Here is a 17,660-nt window from a genome sequence, read left to right on the forward strand (position 1 = left end):
CTTTCTTTTCTCTTTGTTCCCACCCCAGATAAAATCAGTAGTCAATCTATTTAGTTTGTTGATTATATTTACAGGAATGTAGAATAGATGGGCCTAGTAGACCATTAATTGGACCAAAACATCTTGGGTTAAAATCGCTCTCCCAGTGATGGAAAGACATTTGAATTATCATCCAACAATTCTTCTGAAAAATCAGTCATGAATCCACATCCAATCAGCAAAGGAGTAGCCCACAAGTTTTAGTTGATAGCCCAGGTATTTCATACCCTCATTGAGTGGAATAGCTTTTATATTGAAGAACTGGGTCAGGTAAGAAATAAGTTCTCCATTTACATCCTCCAGATGGAAAGACGGTTTGTCATCATTTATACACATCCCTGAAGCCTTTTGGAACTTACCCAAAATGTCATGCAAACAGGTCCATGAGACTTACAAAGCATCGTCGATAGTAAGATGTCATCAACAAACAAATTGTGAGAAATTGAAATGTCCCAGTTGATAGCCAAAGGTCTACATCTCTTTTCTTGAACATCCCTTTTTATGTGAAGACTTAAGGAGTCCATGACCGGGATAAAAAGGAGAGGGGACAGAGAACAACCCTACCTCAAGCCTCTGGCGGCAGAGAAAAAAGAAGTAGCGAATCCATTAATAAGAACTGCATAGTTTACATCTTCGACAAAAGCCATTATCCAATTGTAACATTTGTCATTTAGGTCAATTTTAGAAAGGAGACACCTAAGGAAACCCCAGTCAATGCAGTCATATGCTTTTTTGAGATCTATTTTCAATAATGCAGCATCAGCTTTTCTTGTATGCATAGAGTGGAGACATTCCTGGGCGAGTGCTATAGCCTCTAAAATGTTCCTACCCTTAAGGAATCCATATTAATTACGGGTCAAATGAGATGATAAAATAAGTCTCATCCTATCAGCAATGATTCTGGAAATTATCTTATATAGAGTGTCACACAGGGAGATGGGTCTTAAGTCCATGAATGATAAGGAGAGCTTCTTTTTAGGAATTAAAGCAATAAAGGTGGAGTAAATAATGTGGTTTATAGAGCCATTAATCCTGGCCTCCTCCACCATCTCTAGAAGGTCAGACTTGAACAGATCATAAAAGTGAATGAAAAAATCTATAGTCCACCCATCTAGACCAAGACTTTTTTCCTTTTGGAAATATTTCATGGTTGACAAAAGTTCCTCCTCAGTTACCTTAGCAGATAGATCATTTTGCTCCTCATCAAACATGGTTGGATATGGCTCAATACTCCATATGATGTCATCGAAATCATTGCCCCCGTTCCTATTGTATGCTTTTTGAAAATAAATGACTGCTTCATTAGAGATCTCTTCCTGGGACATGAGCGAGATTACCTCCTCATTTTTAATTTCCCAAATTGAATTTGCTTCCCACCTTTTATTTGCATATCGGTGGAAGAATTTAGTATTTTTGTCACCCTCTTTTAGCCATGTGGCTTTGATCTTTAATCGCCAGGAAGCCTCTTCAATTGCTAGATTTTTTTGGTTTTTTCTCTCCAGATCCCAGATATGAGCTCTCATATCCAAGGACACATAGTTGGCATTCAAGCAAACATTTTTTTTTCCATTTTTTCATTTAACTCCTTCAAAGCTTCCCTATTAGAGATCGTCTTCTCTCGCTGCCATCTTTTTACACATTTCTTGAGGGCCGACAAATGATCCAAGAAAGATTGGGAATGACCCGGACAGTCCACAGAGGAAGGAGATAGCCAAGAATCCCAGATAAGATTATTAAAATGTTCATCCTCAAGCCACACTTGATTGAATTTTAATGGATAACCATGTCTGTGGCCAATGAGATTCCATTGGATGGAGATAGGTTTGTGGTCCGAGATGAAGCTTGGGATAATCTTTACAAAGGGGATCCCAAATCTATCAATCAATCTGTCGTGAATGAGGAAGCGATCAAGTCTCTTAGCTAGATAAGCATCATTTAGTCTCCCATTATCCCAAGTAGGGCCCATTCTGATAGGATAAACGTCAAAAAAATTGTGCTAAAGGATAGCATCTTTGATCATACCTCCCACCTGATCATTTTTTCTGCCCCTTCCCCATATTTCGTCATTACTCAGAGTGCAATTTAATCCCCCCTGATCAATAGAGAATCAAGGTCCAGTAGCCTAGAGGACAGGAAGTGATCCTAGAAGGGAAGGCATTATTTATATGGGGCATAGAAATTTAAGATGTGAACAGGCCCTGGAGATCCCCTAATGTAGGCGAGAAGGAGAATTCCAGCAAAGCATTTGAAAGCCACTGCCGAGATTCAAGCCGGATCCCACAAAACCGCTAGACCACCGAAAAGAAGAGAAGCACTCGTCATATCCATATGCCATGAGGGGAACATGCGTCTGAAGTAAGATATGGATTCATGGCAGTCATGCATAGTCTCTTGAATGAGAAGAATCTTTGATTTAGAAGACCTAAAAAGATCCCCGAGAGCTAAAAATTTAGGGTCCGCTCCTAGACCCCTAGTATTCATTGAGAGAGTATTAATCATTTGGTCTCATCCCTAGGCTTGCTTGCTCTAAGCAACCCCTTTTCAATGAGTTTATTAATAGGAATGTCTACCAGAGTGAGGTCCTGAATGTGCAAATTAGGCCTACCCTTCCTGCCCCTAAAATGTCTGCTCCCCCTGTTCTCTTTTCGCCTTACTGTAATATTTCCTGCTAAGGATGTACTGATAGTAGGGGATGGAGACCGATTTGGTTTATGAACAGTTAGAGTTTGAAGTTTAAGGGATTCTCATTTGAGCAGGAGATCCAGATCACATTCAAAAGAATTTACAGGAGAAAATTTAGGAGAATTTAGGGGAGTGATCAAGATATAAGGAGCTTTGCCTTTTAGGTTTGCAATGGCTTTTGAAGGAATGGAGAGGGTAGAGAGAGGAGGAGGAGATGAGGTCCTGAGAGATGCAGGAAGATGATTTTGTGGAGATTGAGGATATGAAGATATATATGTGATGTGTGAAGCGGAAGGGATATCCCGAGAGGGATGGGGAATAGAGGGAGGAGAAGAAATAGATTTATTTGGACGTGGTTCAGGGGGCAAAGGGATGACAGAGAAAAGAAACTGCCTTTCAGAAGGGGACATACAAATCGAATCCAGGGACTTCGACTTTCTTGAAGATCTGCAAGAGCAGCTGTTCACTTTATGAGGTTTGTGATCGCACCAAATGTGCTAAAACGAATGAGATCTCTTTAGAGATAGACCTGAAGATCGCCCTGGGGAAAAACCTCTTGGTGAAGAGAGACGGGCTTTCCCAAATCCAAAATCATGATTTACACCATGCTCCATATTGCAATTTTGTTCACCTCTAACCATCCCCGAGAGATTGGCAAGAGGATTTTCAAAATGATCCTTCCCCTTATGTCCACCACCAGGACGGCAAGGGCAATGTAATTTCAGGTGGCCGGTTTTGTGACAGACGGAGCATCTGAATGGAACTCCCCAATAATCCAACCTCTACTGGTTATTAGACTCACCCCATGATAGGTTTATATGCTCAGGGAATCCCCCTCCGTATTCTTTTTCAATAAGAATCCGAGCAATCCTTTTGTCCTTGGCTCCAAGACATTTAGGGTCAACAAAGATAAATCTCCCGATTGCATTTCCAATATCAGCAAGAGTCTCCTTGGTCCATAGTTCAATGAGAAGACCCGAAAGCTTTACCCAGATAAAATTGTTTGATGGGGTTCTACGAAGGGGATTGAAGCCAATGTACCACTTATGTAGAGCGAGAAAACTTTTATCATGAACCCAAGGAATAGCAAGAATAACATCCAAAACCTTGTCATTTAGAAAGTGGAAACTGAACCAGTTATTCATGAGCCTAACGATAGTCAGAATATACCCCAATAGAGAGGTCCATCTAGATCCAATCTATGATCTCATCTGGCCATCCTCCATTGCAGGGAAATGCCAACGACCCACCAGAGCACGCTTTGGAAGGCTAGTAATCCTATCAATCAGAAAGGAGCTATCCAAATTTATAGCAGCAGGAGGGGGGGAAGACTTCATGGGCCGCTGATTTCTTCGGTGCGGCGGGAGATCAGAGCCGCCACCCTTTTGATCCTGGTCCGAGATCAATGCGTGGGGAAATAACTTATTGGCCAGGGAGAATTTCCAATTGGCATTTACGACTGACCTGCCTAAGGTATTCTCCTCTTCCATGGTGGCCTGCACCATGGATAACGCGACAGACATGTCAGAAAAGGCTTCCATTTGTTTAGTGAAGAATACAATACTAAATGTGGAAAAGACAAGTGAACAAGAAAATAAAGAAGGAAAGGATAAGAAACCTCTAAGAAATCAATGAAAGGAATAGGTCATATGTCAGGGAGTTAATCAGTCAATACAAAAAAAATGGGCGACAGAGTAGAAGAATGTGCAGGAGAGACGGTAGATAAGTCTCCAGGCAATATATGGGAATGACGACATACGGAAAAATTCAAAAAAGGAGACTGAATCTAGGGATCATCCTAAAGTACCCTTCCTGAGAGAGCATAACCTTCTTGGAAGCTCCACAGCTGACAACGAAAAAGAAGGATTGGACCTCGAAGAAGAAGAAAGAATAGGCAAGAATTCAATATCAACATCTCCCATTAAATGGAAAGTGGAAAAAATCCTGCTCAATCTTACGACATGGCATTCCGGTCGACCAAAAACATAATCGATCGAAAAAAACCTGAGAACGTAAAAACCAGAAGAGCCCGAAGGAGGAATAAGGAGCAAAAGGGAAGAGTTAAGAATGACTCGGATAAATTATACAACAGCAATAGCAATGTTTGCACATACACCACCATGGACCGATTTTTATGCGAAAGTCCAAGCAGGGCTTCGATATAACAACATATTGCTTCAAATTAACTAAAGGATTCCATAACCAATTAAGGAGAAAAGGCCAGACATATGAGCCTGGCAATGGGAAAGGCATGCACAGGATATTAACACTGACCAGCTAGAAAGATGATAGATTCGAACCCTAATGACCTTCCAAACCATCAAAAATTGAATCATATAGCCCTGGATATGAAGCGACTGAGAAAAACATCTCTGAGATATCCTATTATCAAATCCTTTACTACTCCTTTCAGAACAAATGGGCAACAATTTTATCCTAAATTTAGCTAGAACCAGAGAAAATACAGAATAACCGAAAAATATGCTTTCTAATGAAAATAGGAAACCAAAAGGTTACTAACCTTATTAACCGAGCATCCTTTGAGAGAAAGAGTGCCATAGAATCAACAGACACGAACCGACTCCAAGCCACCAGCTCAGAATGATAGACCAACCCATAAAAAGAGAGAGAACTTTGATGGTTGAGGATCAGGATAAGAGCTCAGGGAGAAACAACAATTATTCAGTCCGGAAGCTTGAGACCAAGAGTAATCCAAGGACTACCACTAAGAAGAAGATTCCAAGATGAATAACTAAGAACGTAGATGATACATCCCCGCGCAGAGCACGCGGAGGAGAGAAGGCCAAAACCGCATGCGGTGCAGAGAGAAGCGACTAAATAAGGGATGAATAACCTGAGGTAAACGCACATCGAGAACCAAGAGGCAGCATGACAGACTGTATGCAAGCATGAGCTCCTAACAAAGGACAAGTGGAGACGCTGTAACATGCCGGAAAGTGCAGCAGTTCAACATGCTATAGAAAGCTACCAAAACATCGAACCGTGATTGGAGCGGGTGAAGGCACGGTCGGAAGCTAAAATGTGGCATATGATGCTGTAGCTCGGCATGCTAAAGAGGGTTACTGAAATGTCGAACAATGATTGGAGCCGGTGAAGGCGCGGATGACGGCATTAGATGGACGAAGAGGCGGTGCATTCCACTAGTTGGACACCATCGTGGTGCTCGCGCTCTCGCTGCCCCTACTTGCTCAATGTTTTAGCAGTTCCAGAATCAGAGAAAGTCCCTGGTCTTGAAATTATGGCCCAATCAGTGGTATTCTAGATAGTAAATTACTTATGTCTACTTTTAGTTTTTGGTTTTATAAATATTTTTTTTTTGCTTTATAATATAGATAGTTTGTTCCAGTTTTTTTGGTATTACAAACAATTTGTTCTAATGTTTTTTGGTATTACAAAGAGTTTGTCTGTTTTTTTTTCGGTATTATAAACAGAAAATCTCATATTTCTATTTTGAGTTTTTCATTTTTACAGCTATTGGCTTTCGTACTTAGGTTATTTTTCTTTTTATTTTTTCTTTTTCCTACAACTATTGGTTATGGTTTTTTTGAGTTACTCTTTATCTTTTAATTAGGGGATAATAGAAGTGTGATTAAATGTTGGAAGGCTAAATGGTTGCAGAAATTAAAATTAAAATTTAGATTTGTCTTTTATTTTCACATTCATGTTATAATGTTTATTTATATCTTTATTTGTTAACTAGACATAGTAAATTAGATTAGGGAGTTTTTGCTTTTAAATTTTGAAGCACACAATCCTAAAAGTAAATATTTGTGTTTTAACAATTTATTCTTATATGGGAAATTAAAATAAAAAATTATCATGATATGTAGCTATGCAAAAGTAAGCAAAGAAATATAATAATTTTTATGTTTAATTAATTCATAAAAACCCTTGTTCCAATTTAAATAGATATTGTTGTGTTAAAAATTGGTATATGATTTTTTAGTGTAAAAAATTGGTATCTTTTATCCTCAAAAAGTCAGAGATGGAATTGACAAATATAACACAATCTATTATACTTATGTTGAATCCACCATTCAACTAATAGTGAAGATACACATCTTGCCCACAATTTTATTATTTAAATTAATCTTTAGTTAGTAAAAAAAAAACATTATATTATCTTACTTTATGTAATATTACACTTAATTTTTTTTCATAAAACTACTTATTAATGTGCTTAAAACTTAACATTTTTTTATTACTATATTTCGAATCTTCATTAATTATAAAAATCAGAAAATTTGATTATATAATATATTTTTTTAAATATGTTTAAAAATAATTCTTTTTAAATTTAAATTCGTTTATTACTTCTACATATTTTATATTATTATTTTAATCAAATTCAATAATACAATTTTTTTATATTTATTTATTAATTTTATTTCAAATAAAAATTTATAAAGTAATACAATATATTTTAAATTTAATTAAATTAATTTTTTATAATTTAATTGAATTCATTTTTTTCTTATATGTACACACCATTTTATAAACATATAATTGATAACTAATATGAATCACTATTCACATACTTTTTTACCAATTGAGATACTTATTCAATGAGCATACATTATAACCATCTAGCATGTATGCATTATTTTTAATATGATGCTATGTGGAAAATAGTGTATAATAATTTATATGTCTATTTTTAAAAGGATAAAATGTATCTATAGATAGTTATTGTTAGCTACTCGTATGCCACTTAGGAAACTAAACCAATAACATATGTTCAAAATTTTACAATTGTGTATTCTATAGTCTACCAAGTAGTCTCTCAAAATATAAGACTAGAAAATAAAATAAAACATGAGTTGATAGAGTTAAAAGCACTACATTATGACTGATTTTCTTCTTGAAAGATATGGCTCACTTGATCATCATTCAGTTGGAGAGTCCACCGAAGTCAGTGGCTAGAGCCTACTGTCATTTTTCGAATAGGAAGTAAAAGTTTTCCAATTTCTTGGCTAGAATTGAGACCTTGCTGAGTCTATCTACCTTGTCCATTAATTTTTCCATGTAGATGGTCATTTCTTACTGAGAGTATGTTCTATCAATAAGAACTTGTTGCAGAAATATGGTGATAGAATTGCAATTGCTCAAAAAATTTAATCTAAATCAAGAGACACAATTCTACGATAATCTGTAGAAACTAATTCACAATTTAGAACAACATTCACAAACATGCATCAATCACATACACAAGTACATAGATGTATCTAAGGGAAACCAACTAGTAAAAACCCCTTAAGCCTACATGAATTATTCAAATGAATAGAGAATCTATTACAATTGCTAGCTCTAACTCTAAGCTCAATCTGCAAAAGAATAATTGTTCTCTTTACTCAATGAGAAGCTCTGACCCATACTTAATCAATTTATGTCCCCACCCGAGCTCTTGTTTCCTTGCACAAATCTTGAGGAAATTGACCCCTATTCTTTAGAAATTTCCTCTAAATTGATTGTACAGTTCCCAATGATTGATCATTGATTGTATGCAACAATTGTACACAGCATACTAGTCTATAATTGATGTTGCACTGCCTTGGAATCTCCACCACAGCTAAGTTATTCAAATTCCTTGTATGCATGACTATTTTTGGTTGACTAATCAGTTAATTGGATGATCTCTGAGTTAGACTAATGCCCCATTGCACAACTAACCTCCAACTAGTTCTATCAAATGTTAGAACTAGTTTTACTGAGTACAACTAGAAATAACTGAACTAGATTGCTATAAATTAGTAACCAACACATGCAAACTAAATTCCAAGCCCACTAACACAAATTTATTGAGATAACTAATTGACAAGATCCATGACACACTAGTTAACTGCTTCCAAGTTGTCCATTGATGTGAAAATTTTGAATTTTGTCATTCTGACCAAGGCTAAGTCAAATTAAGCCTTTCTTGCTACACTTCTCAACACTCTTCCCATGAGTGTTTTTGTATGCTAGTAAATATTAATGGTTTGCATGTAAGAGGAGTTGCATGCTCTAGTAGAGTTACCCATGCCAAGTATCCATTCAATAGTTTCACAATATAATTTCCTATCCAGAATTAAACTTCTGGCTTCTTAGACTTGTTCTTCAACATCAAACATTACCCTTTGGACTATTTCAAGGATAATTTCTCTATATTGGGTCATAACCACTTGAGCTATTGATTGAGCATGGGTTTGGCTAAGAGGGGGAAGCAAGATTAGGGGCAAGGGAGGGGCCTGGTTGTTCTCTTCTTCCTCCATGGTGAGCAGAGGAGAAACCGCCTCTTTCCAAGACCTAGGGGCACCAGGGAGGGGTTGAACGAAGTTTACGGTCCTACAGAGGGAAGGGCAAATCAAATAGAAAGTTTAGATGGGGAGGAGAGGCAAAATAGAAATTGTAGGAACTCTAAGAAGGGGCACAAGGAAGGTGACTAGGATGTCAGAGAAGGATAACCTAGCTTAACAATGAGCAGGGCACTCCCAACAAAGAGAAACATTATAGGTAGGGGGTGAAATGGAGGCTGAAAAAGCTCAAATTAAGTCATAAAAAACACACCTCCTCGAATTAGAAGTTCCTAAGAGGGGATAAATATCCAAAAGATGATTAATCCATAATTCCTGTAAAACTTTGATAGAAAAATGTCTACAACTAAATGGTTGTGTGTAACAAAAATTACAATTACAGCAAACCTAAGAATCCTTATCTAATTTTGCAATGAAGTAGAGGTATTACACTCTAGACTGAGTATTTTCCAATTGCAAACTATCATCAATCTTGCATGCAACGACAATTCTATTATAGGATTGACTTTTAATTTCCTCTTTTCCAAACCTATAATCTTTGACAGTAGTAGGACTATAAAAGACTAGGAGTGCCCATGAGAAATAGTGGCATGGAACTTAATAAACTATATCGAGAGCTTCAACCCTCCCTCCTCAATTTCTATTACTCCATCCCGTGTTATGATATGTTATTTCCTTCTTGTTAATCACCATAATTAATACTCGAGTTCTCTTGCATTTAGAATTAAAAAAAATTTCCCTTCACTAGACTCCCACACAATGAAGGCTATCATCACAACACCCTCCCACGAACTAAAAAAAATACCAAATAAGCATATTTTTATGCTAAGCCATCCATATCACATTTGATGGGAAGCCTACTGCCCATATTAAATAGATGGTTTTCATCTCAATGCAAGGAGGTCGCCTCACCAGTTGTGCACCCACCCTAGGGAGTTCCTAAGAGGGGATAAATATCCAAAAGTTGATTAATCCACAATTCTTGTAAAACTTTGATAGAAAAATGTCTACAACTAAATGGTTGTGTGTAACAGAAATTATAATTACAGCAAACCTGAGAATCCTTATCTAATTTTGCAACGAACTAGAGGTATTGCACTCTAGATTGAGTATTTTCCAATTGCAAACTATCATCAATCTTGCATGCAACGACAATTCTATTATAGGATTGACTTTTAATTTCCTCTTTTCCAAACCTATAATCTTTGACAGTAGTAGGACTATAAAAGACTAGGAGTGCCCATGAGAAATAGTGGCATGGAACTTAATAAACTATACCGAGAGCTTCAACCCTCACTCCTCAATTTCTATTACTCCATCCCATGTTATGATATGTTATTTCCTTCTTGTTAATCACCATAATTAATACTCGAGTTCTCTTGCATTTAGAATTCAAAAAATTTTCCCTTCACTAGACTCCCACGCAATGAAGGATATCATCACAACGCCCTCCCACGAACTAAACAAAATACCAAATAAGCATATTTTTATGCTAAGCCATCCATATCACATTTGATGGGAAGCCTACTGCCCATATTAAATAGATGGTTTTCATCTCAATGTAAGGAGGTCGCCTCACCAGATGTGCACCCACCCTAGGGAGCTTTTTCCATTTCTACAATTTCTTTGCACATGGTTCTTAGCACATCAAGAAGAGGATGGAGATTTTCTTTCCAACATATCTACTTGTATTGTTGACCTTTGTTAGCTAGTTTATTTGCCAACTTATTTCCTATTCTTCGTATATGTGATAGTACAAGGGATACTATTACCTTTAAGACTTTGATTCTTGTTAAGCCTACCATTAGTCTCCGTCTATTAGAGAACTCGGGGGGCTAGATCCATTTTGTAGTTTATTTATCATTAGGACAATAGTTTTATAATGCCATTATGTTATCAATTTTTGATAATTAAGATGCTTGGATATTATTAGGACTTGCTCCAAGGATGAAAGTTTAGCCACATTATTAGTTTCATTCCTAGAATTCCCATATAAATGTGAGTAATTTACCCATGATAATTTCTAAATACCCCTCTGAAACTAGCAAGGTCGGGATTACCCCTAGAGGCTCTATCAAATTTTAACTTTAAGAAACTAGGAGAAGGTGGTAGCTATTTGTTAGGATTTCAGGGAATGGGCTAGGGCTGTGTTGCTTGAAATTTGTAAAATATTGGTTGAGCACCAAAAGTTTGAGAATGCGTGATTCCTTGGAATTACATTCCCAATCTCGTGTAGACCACTTGAGATTATGAGGATTGTTTCGCTTACCTTCCCATTATGGAGCTCTAATAGTGTCCACATTTAATGACTAATATTTGAAGATTCTTCTATTCCTTTCCTTACATAATTCCCATGTTATAAATCTCAGGAAAATTTCCATGTTCAGTCCACTATAATACTTTTAAAAGGTCCAAAATTCCATTCATTAAGTGTTGAATTAATATTGGTTCCATTCCAATTTTGATTGTCTAAAAATTATGGCCAAGTGATCCCATATTTCTAATGCAAATCTATAATTGTTAAGCAGATGCTCAGTTGTTTCTATGTTTTCCCATCAGAGGCTACATCTAGATAGACTTTGAAAACCCATTTTTGGAGATTTTCCCAAGTTAAGATTTTGTTTTGCATGAAAGTTAGAGGAAGAGGGTCACCTTTGGCTAAAATTTGGAGTCCCATATACTTTTCCATTTAGTTTTACTAGGGTGTCCTTCTATGCTAACTATTAATCTACAAGTCTCCTTTAAGCTAAAATATCCTTTAGGTCATTTCCCCTATCGAAGGATATCTTTCCTATATTGGATTTTAATTCTTCTACTTTATGTTTCATTGGTGGTGGCTACTTGTGTTTCTGAGCTTATGTGCACTCGTCAATGCATGCACTTCTGCCACTACCTCCATTGTTGTTGAGATTGAGGTTGTGCCCAATACTAGTAGACTAGTACCATACCTTACAATATCAAACAAGTTTTTAACTAATTTACCTCTCCTTTTTCCAATTTGGGCCCATTGCTACTAAGAATCCTCCCAAAAGAGGAATAAGTTTATGTTTTGATTTCCATGATGAATTCTAGAGATGAAATCCCTTAATTCCACCCCCTATCCAAATTATCAAACTATCATTTGTTCTTTCCATGTATTTTTGCTTCCATATATTACTCCATAAAGCTGATGGGTTTTTAAACCACCACCACCATGTTTGGGCTCCTAGTGATTAATTGAGGATTTTAGGGTCTCTCACTCCCAAACCATCGAGGTGGTTAGGATAACATAATTTTTCTGAGGTGACAAGGACACATTTTTATTGTTATTTAGCTCCCCTAAAATAAGCATATTTGTATGTTTCTTATTTTTCCCATAATGGCTTTAGGGGTTGTCGAGGATGAGAATATATACATAGAGATGACTTGTCGAACTAATTTGCATATTTTTTAATACACATCATTAATCATATCAATATTATTTCAAATAGTTAAATTATACAAAATTTTAAATAAAATTTATATAAAAATATATGCAAATAACAAAAAAAACTGTTCACCATTATATCTTTTTACTTTTTAATTAAAACTTAGTAATGAATTGTTTTTCAAAATAATTAGTTTTCACCTCTTAAAATGTATTTTAAAAGGTATAAATAAATTATCTCCCTCCGAAATCCATAAAAGATTAAAAGATTAAGATGATGGAAGTTACAAAACTCACAATTACCATTGTAAAAAATCTCACCAGATTTTAAAATAAAGTTGAAGAAACACTCCAAAATGGACGGTCTCAAGGTCTTTTGGGTATTCGGGGGTGTGGTTAGGTAGATTTCAAAACTCAAAATTTAAATTTCACATTGCCGGGCGCGCGGGACTGGGTCTTAAAAAGAAAATTCTTTTGCATATTTTTGAATATGTATCATTAATCATATCAATATTATTTGAAATAGTTAAATTATACAAAATTTTAAATAAAATTTATATAAAAATATATGAAAATAACAAAAAAAACCATTCACCATTATATCTTTTTATTTTTTAATTAAAACTTAGTAATGAATTGTTTTTAAAAATAATTAGTTTGCACCCTTTAAAATGTATTTTAAAACATATAAATAAATTATATCCCTCCAAAATCCCTAAAATATTATGATTATGCAAGTTACAAAACTCACAATTGCCATTGTAAAAAATCTCACTAGATTTTAAAATAAAATTGAAGAAACACTCCAAAACAGATGGTCTCCAGGTCTTTTGGGTATTCGTGGTTTTAAATAAATTATATCCCTCCAAAATCCCTAAAAGATTAAAAGATTAAGATGATGCAAGTTACAAAAATCACAATTACCATTGTAAAAAATCTCACCAGATTTTAAAATAGAATTGAAGAAACACTCCAAAACGGATGGTCTCAAGGTCTTTTGGGTATTCGCGAGTGTGGCTGGGTAGAGTTCAAAATTCAAAATTTAAATTTCACATTGCCGGGCACGCCAGACTGAGTCTTAAAAAGAAAATTCATGAAGAATGGTCCATGGATGACCATGTGATGGTCATCATCATATGCTTTAAAAATATTTATGTTAATGGTCATTAGAAAACTGGGGTGGTTGTATGCTCCATATATGCATCATCCGATTCACATAGTTTTTTCTAATAATTAATGCATATCTCCGTCAATGTTCGTTAAGCAAACGGAAATGGAGAGTTGGGCCAGAACAACCATGTAAGCAGGTTCTAATAACATGCAATCGGGACAAGGGTTGCCCAGATACAAGCCCAACAACTCAACTACACTGGCCCACTAAGGCAGTTAGAGGAAAAGAGATGTGGGATAGAGGTGCGGCGTCGCCTGGAAACCCTCGTTGTCCTTGCCACCGATTGCGAGGAGTGGAGGGCGATTTTGTGCCGATGTGGTGAAAAGGGCAGTAGGGTTGGCCAATTTCATTCAGCCTGGCCCGACAAGATCATCGTGGTAGAATCATTTATAGAATCAGTGTGCTGTAAGCAGTCTGTTAATGTAAAGCGTATGGTAGGTACGGGCAGTGCAGGCATGATGGTAGTTGGTCGCTTATTATTTCGCCAATATTGGATGAAACACCACACAGGTCTAGTTAAATTGATATCGGTTTTGACATATTCATCCCGCAGTGTTGTTATCAAAAATCTCAATGAGGTCGTTAATTGGGAGTCTGTGCTCTGTTGTTAGAAGAGTGGGTCTGGATCGAACCCGCACCCACTGACGTCAGGAGAGTGGAGGCCGAAGTCACGAAAGCAAACTGAGTTTTTGTAATAGCTCTACGAACAGATGTTTAATAGAACGGGATGGTTTAGTGCATAGATGGTGGTCGTGGGTTATTCTGGTTTCAACATTTTATTCTTGTTGTTTTACTCCCTTGCAATTCAGTTTTTTCCGCGGCTTGCCCAAGCATCTATTGATGCTGGACATATTGGCACAAACAGGTTTCTCGATAGACATCTCTTTTTAGTTCTTTCTTTCCTACAAAGATTCATATACTTACAAGATGGTGTATGATCGCTGGAAAATTATTGTTCGTTATGTAAAAACAAGTTTAGTTCTGGATGTTCTTTGTTGCTTGCCATGGGATATTATTTACAAAAAATTAGGCAGAAAAGAAGAGGTGAGGTATTTGTTGTGGATCCGGTAGTATCGAGCACAGAAATTGATGGAATTTTTCAAGAAAATAGAAAAAAATATCTGTATAAACTATCTGTTCACAAGGATTATGAAACTTATCTCTGTGCAGCTGTATTGCACACATATCACTGCTTGCATCTTTTATTATCTGGCCACAACTATTCCAGAGGAAAATGAAGGGTCTACATGGGTTGGAAGTTTAAGTTTGGGAGATTACCGTTATACTCATTTTAGGGAGATAAGCCTGTCAAAATTATATGTAACCTCTCTGTATTTTACAATAACTACCATGTCCACCATGGGATATGGAGATATGCATGCAGTAAATCGCAGGGAAATGATATTTGTAATCATATATATCTCTTTTAGTATGATTTTTGGGGCCTATGTGATCGGTAACTTGACTGTGCACATTGTCAAGGGATCCAGGAGAGAAAGATTTTGCGATAAAATGACTAATCTGATTAAATATATGAAAAGACATAAAGTGGCGAAGCATATAAAGAGAGTAGCTATTATGAACCCAAAGTGTTAGATGATATTCCCGTTTTTATCAGGGCTAAAATTGCAGAGTCTTTACGTACTTCAGAAATTGCAAATGTTACTCTCTTCAATAATTGCAGCCAAGAATTTTTAAGCAGGATTGCGAAGAGAATGAAAGAAGAGTTCTTTTTTGCTGGGGAGGTGGTAATTGAACGAGGAAGTGTAGTAGATCAGCTCTACATTGTTTCTCGTGGGTCTGTGGAAACCGTAATTGTTGGAGAGGATGGGTATGAGGAGACAACTGCACAAATTGAGCCCTATAGTATATTAGGTGAGATGGTTGTGTTGGGTAACATAGTTGAGAAATATAATGTTCGTGTCCGTCATCACTGCAAACTGCTTACACTAGATAAACAAACTTTTGTAAACATCACACAAATTTATTTCAAGGATGGAATGCAGATCCTCACTAATCTGCTTGAGGGAAAGGATACCGATTTGAGAAGTAAACTGCTAGAATCCGAGTTCGGTCTCCTTTTTGGAAAAGAAGAAGCTAAATTAGCCTTAAGAGTTAATAATCAAGAAAATGGCTCTTCTTTTAAAGATTCAGGAAGAGAGATATATGAGCCCAAAATATGCAGAGTGTTTCCTTTTCAACCACGGACTCCCATAGAGAGTAGAAGAGATGGCCTTGTCATGTGGGTTCCTCGGACAATTGAAGGCTTGCTTCGAAAAACAACAAAGCACTTTAGTTCTGTTGGTACCACTGTTTTAACGGAATATGAAGAACAAATTTTGCATGGAAACTTAATTCAGAACAATCAAAATCTGTATATTTTTCATGTTGGCGAGAGTAGCAACCAAGTATAGATAGAGATACATAGACAGTGTAATTTCACCGAGCTTATAAAGTACAAAAAATTCATCAAGATGGAAATGTATTGTCTACTTGATTGTATTTGGATAAAATGTTTATTCAGAACAAAAATATAGAAAGGTACCCAGAACTTTGCATATAATATTTTCCTTATTTTTGTTTATATGTGGTCTCTTTGTTTTTTTTTTTATGTGGCTTCTTGATTTTCTTTTGGATTGGAACCAGGCTGCTCATTAATCAAATTGCAACTCAATACACATTTGCAACTTCACCTTCATAGTTTAAGTGCACTGTATGGTTTGAATGAATAAAATGTTTACTACAGTGTGTTGGTTTCAATGAGGTCCTCAATTGGGAGCCTGTCAATTGGGAACATGTGCTTATTCATTAAAGGAGTGTGTCTAGGTCGAACCCGCGACCGCTGAAGTCGTCAATTGGGAAGCCTTATTTGTTTATTTAAGCTTTCAATTCCAGGAAGAATTAATTCTTAATTTTGACACAGTTTATAGTATAACGTGTTTTTTATTTTCTTCATTTGATTTGTGGATTATAAGGCTATTTACAATGACAACTGATTTCTAGATGAAACACTAACTTCCTGTGAAATATTGGTGAATTTACACGTGGCTTATTTGTAATATCCCATTAAAGGAGTGCGTCTGGATCGAACTCGCGACCGCTGAAGTCGTAAATACGCTTTACTAATATTAATTAATAACTAACTAAAAATTGAAGTAATAAATTTGCAATATTAATAACTAAATAAAAATTAATGTAATAAATTTGCAATCCACATATAAATAGTTATGATTATTTTAGTTTTTTTTTTTTCAAATATTTCAATGTCACATTTAAAAAGTGTTGATATTATTTATTCATTCAATTTATGAAGGTTAGGAGTTCAAACATTATAGATATATTGTTGCATTCATTAACCTCCTTGAAAATTTTCCAGTAAGGAAACAATGCTACATAAAATCAAATTACTATTTATTGGGTTTTAATTACTCTCAATCCAAGCTTAAAAATACAAATATTCTTTAATTATTGGAATTAAAATCTATTGGGTTTTAATAACTCTCAACCCAAGCTTAAAAATACAAATATTCTTTAATTATTCTAATTTAGATTGGAGTTAAATTTTCATCAACTTTTAATCCAAAATTTAAAATTAAAATCAAAATTATTTAGATGATTTTATTATTGGATTTTAAATTGGGAATTAATACAAATTAGGAAGTGGTAACATGCATGTAACACTTTTTTCTATCCAAACAAATATCACAGTCAATGTTTGAGGGCTTGCACTAAGGAGTAAAATTTTATATCACAAGTACCATAATTCAATTTGACATTAAAGAGACATTCTAAATTGCAGGAAACAAGGTAGTTGCCGTAGTTCAACATAGTTGATGTGATGGTATGTTGGGATCTGTCACTCTCAATTTCAAAGGGTTGTTGCTAATATGACGTCTCGAATGTTAGTTTGGTGAACAATATTAGTTTAAAGTAATGAAAAATAGTATTTGTTGTTTTTATCCATACAAGTGTTTTTAAATTGAAAAAGTGGTACGATGACTAAGCTATCTTAGAGAAGTATGAAATGAATTAAAAATTACAATAATAG

The 17,660-nt window shown here is 35.6% G+C and overlaps 1 pseudogene; it reads left to right on the forward strand.

Moving 5' to 3' along the window:
* Nucleotides 1–1,822: 1,822 nt before the first annotated feature.
* LOC149189646 (potassium channel KOR1 pseudogene) lies at nucleotides 1,823–16,026 on the forward strand (annotated as a pseudogene).
* The last annotated feature ends 1,634 nt before the right edge of the window (nucleotides 16,027–17,660 follow it).

The sequence above is a fragment of the Pinus tabuliformis genome, chromosome 3_1, assembly GCF_031772625.1.
Source record: "Pinus tabuliformis cultivar Carrire ecotype Pingquan chromosome 3_1, CPIR1, whole genome shotgun sequence".
NCBI lineage: Eukaryota > Viridiplantae > Streptophyta > Pinopsida > Pinales > Pinaceae > Pinus > Pinus tabuliformis.